This window comes from Sceloporus undulatus, chromosome 1 (assembly GCF_019175285.1).
Source record: "Sceloporus undulatus isolate JIND9_A2432 ecotype Alabama chromosome 1, SceUnd_v1.1, whole genome shotgun sequence".
In the NCBI taxonomy this organism is placed as follows: domain Eukaryota; kingdom Metazoa; phylum Chordata; class Lepidosauria; order Squamata; family Phrynosomatidae; genus Sceloporus; species Sceloporus undulatus.
Window position 1 is genome coordinate 288,638,355 of NC_056522.1, and position 8,672 is coordinate 288,647,026.

General features: G+C 41.8%; 1 protein-coding gene across 2 annotated transcripts in view; it reads right to left on the reverse strand.

Annotated features, from left to right (window-relative positions):
* Positions 1 to 8,352, reverse strand: part of BBOX1 (gamma-butyrobetaine hydroxylase 1) — a 65,530-nt gene extending 57,178 nt beyond the window's left edge. Inside the window, exon 1 of one of the 2 annotated variants that reach the window (XM_042446406.1) lies at positions 8,293 to 8,352. The gene's annotated coding sequence lies outside the window, so the exon portion shown is untranslated. Of the gene's footprint in view, positions 1 to 5,168; positions 5,224 to 8,292 lie in introns of those variants that run through there. The other variant, XM_042446416.1, reaches the window with a different exon arrangement.
* Between the last annotated feature and the right edge of the window lie 320 nt (positions 8,353 to 8,672).

Sequence of the window (8,672 nt, forward strand, 5' to 3'; positions counted from 1 at the left end):
GAAGAGCCCTCCCTCGGGTCCATCTGCCTTGGTCCAGGCCTCAGAGGGAGAGAAGAATGCTGGACCTGATTCCCTCCCCCCCTCACCATTCCCTTCTCCTTTTGTGTCGTGTCTTTTAGATTGTAAGCCTGTGGGCAGGGAACTGTCTGTTATCCCCTCTATTGTAAACCGCTCGCATTCCCAGTGATTGGGCGGTATATAAATAAAACCTATTATTATTATTATTATTACATGTGCCTCACTAAGGATGCAGCTATGAGGACATTACCCCTCAGTGTAAGAATTCTGCCCTCCAATGAAATTATCCTTTAGTTCCCGAATTTCAAGCATTGCAGAGCATGAGACACTGACATTTGTTCACATACCTCACCTCCCCATCCTAACACTCACTTCCCTCTATCGTGGGGCACAAAGGAAGGGAGGGAAGTGAGTGTCAGTGTGGGGTAGGCAGCTGGGGTGTTTCTGCAGCAGAGATGGTCCAGCCTCAACCATGGTCCTTTTGCAAGGCAACCAGGTAGGGCCAGGGAGATGTGATGTCCTGTATTGCTTTTTGTGTGTACAGTCGTCTCTCCTAACTCACGGATCTGGATTCCGTGCACTCGAATATCCGCTGAGGACAACCTCTGCTACTTTCAATGGTGTGTGGGGGGGGGAGCGCCCCATTCAAGCCTATGAGGCTTGAATATATGTGAGCCTCTGAAAATGGAGGGCCAACTGTATTTTTTAAAATACTCTATTTTTTCAATACTGTATTTGAGTGTTTTTATTATAATTTTTGATTATTCAGAATCCATGGATACAGATTCCATAGACAGGAAGGGTCCAATGGAATGGGACTTGAGCATCCAGAGATTTTGTTATTCATGGCAGGTCCTGGATCCAAATCCCAGTGGATACCAAGAGCCCACTGCATGAGGTAGCTGTGGATGTTGCTTTCCATTACCAATATTTTAAAATGTCTTATTTCCAGCCCTTTGTATTGGTCAGAGATTCCTGGACTAGGAATACAACAGTTTTCAATGTCTATATTGAAGATATATGAAGGTAAAAGCATCTTTATGCAGAGACCGACATTTTTCCAACTATGAAAACAAACATATGAAATCCAGATTTCTGGGCCACAGTTCTATTATGTCTTTCCCTGAAATTGGATGGAGTGAGTTTCCACTAACATCAATGGAAAAACATCAATTTATTCCAGCTGAAGAATTTGTTCATTATGTGACAGAAATCATAATCTACAACAATGACATTTCACACTACATTTTTATCAAGCTAGACATTCTTAAAAAATTTAATAATGTGTGGATAGTTTAGTTGGAAACAGAAAACATTAACCTCTTACACTCTGTAATAGTTAATTTGAAAGTGAAAATGGAAAAATGAATACATAAAATTAACTCCTTGAAAGTACAAGAAAGTAATTTATGTACCACCCACCTTCATTCACTATTTCAGTCAAAGCAAATGCTTAGAACAAAGTAAATCCATCCCAGACATGAAAATTGGTTTTGAAACTCACTAATGAGTTTCAAATAAATCATCATTGTTAATTCTCTTTATGTCTAATCCTGGTGATGTGGTTTAAAGGCTGTTTCTGGGCATTCAAGGATTGCAGTGCTGGCCTTTTTATTTGAAAGAAGATTGGAGCACTGCAACAAACTTTTATATTGTTATTCAGATACAGCAGTAAGGGTTTCCCCTGATACTTAATAGGAGCAAGGACTGTGTTGGAAAATATAAGGTGACGAAAGGACCCCTGCACATCATGGCCTCTGTTTTGTTTTTTAACCAGGGCCATGTCTCTGTTATTTGTACTTTAAAAATGACAACACAACTCCAATTATCCCATTTAGCATCAGATAACAGGCATCAAGTTCCATCTGATCTTGGAAGCTAAGCACTTGGTTACCTTCTAAATTAGTACAGTACTTGGATGGGAAACCACCAATGAATACCAGCCTATATTTCAAAGGAAGGAAGAGGCAAAACTGGCAACTTAGAGGTTGCAATAAGTCAACAGGCAACTTGAAGGCGTGCACGCACGCACACACACAGATATATATCTATACACAAAGTGTGGTTTTCTGTCTAAGAGACTCATGCATAGGGTTGCCATACCTCCGGACCTTGAAACCGGGAAAAATGTAGGACAAAAATTTCAAATGTAGGACACACAAACATGTGTCCTACATTTGAAATTTTTGTCCTACATTTTTCCCTCGCCGCTTGGGCTACGCCCCTGCCGCGATCGCAGCGAGGCCCAGGGCCCAGGCGGGGAGGGAAAGCCTCCCTGAGAGAAGGATTCCCTCCCCGCCTGGGCCCCCGGCCTCGCCGCGATCGCGGCGGGGAAGGGCCCAAGCGGCGACTGAAAGCCTCCCTCAGCTTGCCACATCCTGCCCGGGGGCGGGGGCAAACCGAGGCGGGACCGTGCGGACCCGCCCCAAACCGGGACAGTCCCGCCCCCAGGCGGGATATGGCAAGCCTATTCATGCAGCCTTGTGTTCATTTGTCAGAAATGAGATAAGCATAAATTAACCCTGGGTAGATTCAGATATTGTAGACAAGTGTAAAATGCAACTGACTCACATTTACATAGATCACATTCCAGTGTAAAATGCAAATGAAAATTCCTATACTGTATTATCTTCTCCTGGTCGCAACAGCGTTAGCAACACATTTTGGTAGGGGCATGAAGGAGAGATTTCCCAGTGGCTAGCCCCAGGCTGCAGGGAGCAGTCTTTCCAAGTGGTGCTAACTCGGCTCCCTTCTTTGTGAACAAGACCTTTTTATTCAAATGGTTGTTTGGGAATAAGCTTCCAATGGGGACCTAATGCACCTTTAAAAATAGCTGTAGCTTTTCACTTCTTTCAACCCATTATAATTATCAGAGTTTATTCAATTTAATATCAATTGAATGAAAATCCTTGCTAGTTCAGTTCAAGAAGTTTTGCTTTTGGGGTATATAAAAAAAGACTGAATACCATCATTGCAATATTTCTGATAATGTAGAAATGCTAGCATAACTAAACGATCACATAACTGAACATAACATAGGTCTTTATGTTTTTAGCAATACTTTTAAAAAAGTGAATCTTGTGAGATATCTTAAGCCTCAGTTTGGAACAGGATTTAATATGAAATAATTTTAAAAATACATTCATGATGCCACGATGCATGAAACTTCCCAATATGTGGAACTCTTGCATCTCTAACCACCCTCAAGCATGAGCAGCTCAGTCCCTAGGACTTATGTGTGCACTCTTCCTGGAATGATGGGACTTAAAGGGAGGTTCAATAGCAGATCTGAAAAATGAAAAGTTTCTTGCTGTACTATTGTTTCATTCTGTTCTTTACACATGTAAAAGTGTGCATTAATAACATTGCCTGGTTTGATCAGGAAAATGAGATACAGCTGACTGACTGTAATGCCTTCTTTATTACATTTTGGTGGCATAATGAAATAGCTCTTGAATATCTACTCATTCCCACTATTCCACTGTGTCACTTACTACCAAAAACAGAAAATATGAATTATATATTGTGGTTTGAAAGGGCTAACAGTTGTCAGTCCCATGGCAAATCTAGTTTTAACACAAGCCAGTCTGAATATTTTTATTTGCCAGCAGCTGAGGTCACTCTTAGCTAAAACTGTCTAATTTCAGATTATGAACACTTTTATAAACCTGAATTGGCATTATTTCCCCAATTTTTTTCTGAACCATATCTCCAACTTCACAATTTTGTGGCTAAATCAAATTGCTAGGATATACCCATTGAATTAAATGTGGAATAACGTAAGTCAGCACTTATGTCAAACCCACTGATTTCATAAACCAGCCGTGGGACTATCATTGGGTTGCACTATTTATTAACAAGATGGGAGCATATCCAGAGAGGGTGGCCAAGATGACCAAGGTCTGGAAATAAGCCTAATGAGGATAACTTTGGGAGCTGGGCATGTTGTCTTGGGGAAGACTATGAGGTGACAGGACGAGTAGTTCTCCCATACAATCGTCCCACTCTTAGAACAATGGGAAGAATTTGTTGGAATACCAGCATCCAAACAGTTTGTTCTACTTCCCTAAAGGCATGTCAGTATGCTGCCCGAGACTTTGGAATGGACTCCCAGAGAGAGACCCGCCTGTTACACTCTAGAAACCTTCAAGAAGGTAAAGACAGAGCTCTTTTCGCTGTGCGTATCCTCCTGACCTCCTATAAAGACCACTAGCATGGGAACAAGACCAGCTGACCCTGTGATGATTGATGTTAATGTTTTAGGTTTTTATGTTCTTGTTTTTTATTCTTTTAACGTGGTTTTTAATGGTGCAGTAACTAATGCTGCAATATTGTAAGTGAAAATTTTAACCTTGCGTGTGATCCCGCTTCGATCCTCGGGAAGAGGCGGGAAGATAGTATGATTATTATAATTATTAATATTATTAATTATTATTATTATTATATTATAGCTATCTCAAATATCTTAAGGGATGTAGGAGATGAAACAAGCTTGTTTTCTGCTGCGCCAGACACCAGAAACAAAAACCATGGATTCAAGCTTCAGAAAAGAGATTCATCTAAACATGGGAAGAGCTGTTGATAGTGTGGAACAGACTGCCTCGGAGGGTGGTGGATGTCTTCAGCTCGTGAAGGTCTTTTTAACAGAGTTTGGACTGATTATTTTAGGAGTTCTTGGGTTGTGTATTCCTGCATGGCAGGGATTTGGACTGAAGGCCCTTGTGGTCCCTTTATTTCCTGGGTCACCTTTGACCGCATAGTTTATTTGCATTTGTTATCCCAATGGAAACCTATACTGCTAGTAGGCAAATATATTTAGAATAATCAGTCAGAAAGTTGAGAAAGCAAATTATAAAAAAATATTCATTTACTGGCTGCCAGAGAAAAACGTACCTTAAAAACAAAATAAAGAATAAAATTTATGAGGCAAAGGGGGGGAAAGAGACAGCCAGGAACACTAGAATGTGATCATTAAGAAGTGGGAGTTCATAATATAATGAGGTGAGATTTTAAATGTCTTATTTAAACGGGCTTTAAATATTCCTCCTGCAGTGGTTATATTTTGTTAAAGACTCAATTTGTTACAAGGCGATACTTGGCAGGCTGGCACATTATAGTATTCATGCCTACTAGATTAGTACCATACTGACCTGGAAGACCACCTATGCATCAACTGTGTAGAAACAGCCCAGACTGAATGCACGGTGGAATAGTATTTAAAAAGAGATCAGAGGAAGTCCATTCTATAAAAGGTACTGGTAATTTTATGGCCAGCAACGCTGCAGTTAACTGCATATAACCCTAACTGCATTAGCCAATTGCTGATGGGATGAGAAAATAAAATGTACTTGTCTCCACAATCAGTAATACTTTGAATCCTCTTGTAGCCATTTGTACAGAGTAATTATTCATTTTTATTTGCTGAAGTTAAAAATGTCATGGTCCATCCCTATGGAATCCTGGGTTTTTTGTTTATTATAAGAGTTCTCCGGCTGAGAATTAAAAACAAAGACCCTCCTTAAATTGGAAACCCAAGATTCCATAGGATGCTGCAGGGCAATGAAGTGGAATCAGCACTATAAAGGAAGTGTGAAGAAGCCCTAAGTGAAAGTTTTCATTTCATTTGGGAATAAGACCTCAAAGTAGGGGCAATACCAGTTTGTGGGGACTTTTTTGTTGTGCAACATTCCTATCTCATTCATTCTCACAACACTATCAAATTTGAGACCCTCCCGCCCAAGCTCTCCTATCGTTGCTTTGACTCTTTGCTTTTCCATACAAACAAGCAAAAAACAATGGTTAAGGGAAAAAGAGGGAAGAGCTGTCTGAAGGTACTCAAAGTTTATTTGGGTCATTTTTAAACAGATTTCAGTCACTTGGCTACATAATCTAGATCCCACAACATCCTAAACAGAGGTAAATACAATCCTAAGATATTATCTGGAGGAGCTACACGGACTTCACAAAACCCTTAGGGGTAAAAGGATTTGTGCATCACTTTCTCAAATCTGTAGAGAGTTCACCTATACAACCTCTTGTCCTGGAGAAGACTCTGAGAACAGAGTTTACAGAAATCCTTTCACACTAAAAGTAACTCACAATAAACACATCCATGCATTTCATTACGATAAATGAGGTATGTTTGAATAAGCCCCTAGATTCCATGGTGGCTGGAAATTTTTTTACGACTGACACTAGCGCTCTTTCTAATACTGTCCAACATAACCAGATTTTTTTGCCATTTGATGACAGAAACAGCTCTGTAAGGTAGTACTCTTTTATAATTGATGGCTCTCCTCTAGCACATGCTTTGGACTAGAAAGCCAACGCTATGATTCTGTGTTTTTTTCCAATGACTAAGTTAGAGCCGGTGCCTTCCCAGGATAGATGCCAAATCAGTGCTTCACTGTGGCTGGAAGACAGAACATAAATAAATAAGATACGAGGAATACAGAATCAAGATTCTCTTTCACCTATGAATCGTATGGTATCCAATTAGACAAGTTGTGAGATTCTGTGCCTTCCCAGGTAGATGCTAAATCCAAAGCTCACGTGCTGGAAGAAAGACAGAATAGAAATAAATAAGAACTGAGGAGGAATATAGAATCAGGTCCAAACCACAATGCAGAAATAATCAAGTTTGATACCACTTTAAACTGCCCTGACTCGTGGGTAGGAAAATGGGAATTGTGTTTTTATGGTGGCATCAGAGCTCTCTGACAGAGAAGGCTAAATCTCTTGTAAACCTACAGTTCCCGGAATTCCCAGCATTGAGCCACAGCAAGGTAAAGTGGTCTCAGAATGGAATAGTTCTGGCAGTGTGGACCTATCAGTATCTTAATTATTTAGTGTTCTTTCTCTAGCACTGTGAAGCACTGAATTGGACATCTATACTGGGAAGGAACAGGCCTCACTTGACAAATTGGAAACAAAACACAGAATCATATGGTTGGAAGACTCCAAAGGGCACAAGTGCGAGTCATAATATCTATGGGGGAACATGGCCACCATTTCCACATGGATATTCAGGTAGTTTGTGAATCCATCCTGATCCTGTCTTATGCTAAATTCCACTTCTGAAACATACAGAGGCAGTATATCTCAAGCTCTCATTGTCTACATGTATCCTCAAGGCACCTGGGCTATGGCAACACCCATGAATTCATAGGATTTCTTAGGCAAGGAAACTCAGAGGTGGTTTTGCCAGTTCCTTCTCTCTGAAATATAAATAATCAAACCACTTGATACGAGAGAAAGAAGCTGTAGTATAAGTTTTCGTAGACTTAACACATGCAATAAATAATCCAGTTTGAGACACGCTGTTAACTGTTCTGCCAATGCTAGGGAAGTCTGGGAACCATAGTTTTGTGAGACATTTATTATTGTTGTTGTTATTAATTATTATTAGAGTTTTATACCCTGCTCGTCTCTGTCAGAGAGCTCTGGTACACATAAACACAATTGGCCATGATTCCATAGCAAGGAGCCAAGGCAGTTAAAGCAGCCAAACTGGATTATTTCTGCAGTGTGGACTGGACCCTAGGCTACTTCCTCAGATGAATGAAAGAGAGGAAGTTTATCCTAGAATTCTTCCTTCCTTTCTCAAAGGTGCTACAAGGCCCCTTTCATATGAAATCCGAGAGTAAGAGGGCTATGTGTCTTGAAAGCTACTTCTATAGTTACAACACCCACACCACCAGGAAGTGCACACCATCCATTACAATTCCCAGAAATGCCTTGCTGAGTGGTGGGGGACTCGTGAGAGGCCTTTTCCAAAAAAGAAAGAAAAGCCACTTCTTCCCAGCTCAGCCTTAGTCCAGACTCACTGTAGGTTAGAAGAGCCATTTAAAGTGGGCAGGAGGGAGGGAACCTTAGCCATGGAACACTTTAGCCTATCAACCCCACTCAGGGTGGCCAATGGGAATTGTAGTGCACAACACAGGCATAAATAATCCAGTTTCAGAGCGCTTAAACTCTTTCTGGCTCAAGGCTATGGAATCTGGGAGTTGGAGTTTGTTGTGGGCCACAACAAAACTCCAACGCCCAGAATTCCATAGCCTTGAGCCAGAAAAGAGGTAAAGGCTCTGAAACGGGATTATTTCTCTAGTGTGGATGCAGCCAGGATTATGGGGCGGGGGGGGAGCCGGAGAGGAGTAACCCCCCCCATCCAAAGTCCTCCAGGTTTCAATAGCCCTCCATGAAGCCCAGTTTCTCGCCGCCCGGAGAGGTATAAGAGGGGGAGCAGAGGCCTGGCAACACGGAGCCGCCTTACCGCCAGTCTCTGGAACTACTGTACAGGAGGGCGAGGAAGAGAGGCCCGGGCGGGCGCAGGAAGAAACCCAGAGGAGAAGGAAGGGAGGGGGGAGTGAGGTCAGGCTCCAACAAGGCTCTGGAGGAGGTGGAGGAGGAGGCTCTGAGCAGCAGGGACTGGGTGGCTTGCTTCGTGTACAGTATAATGTGCATTGCCCCATAGGCATTTGTGGGGTTTGCTGTGTGCTTCAGGTCCTTATGCAACTCTTTTAAAGTGGCTAGGTTTGTTCAGAGGAGTTTGCCATGGCCTTCCCCAGAGGCTGAGAGAGGGTGACCTGGCCTCTTCCTTTCCAGGACATGTCCTCCATTTCAGTCCAGTTTCCAAAATTGTCCACATTTTGAGC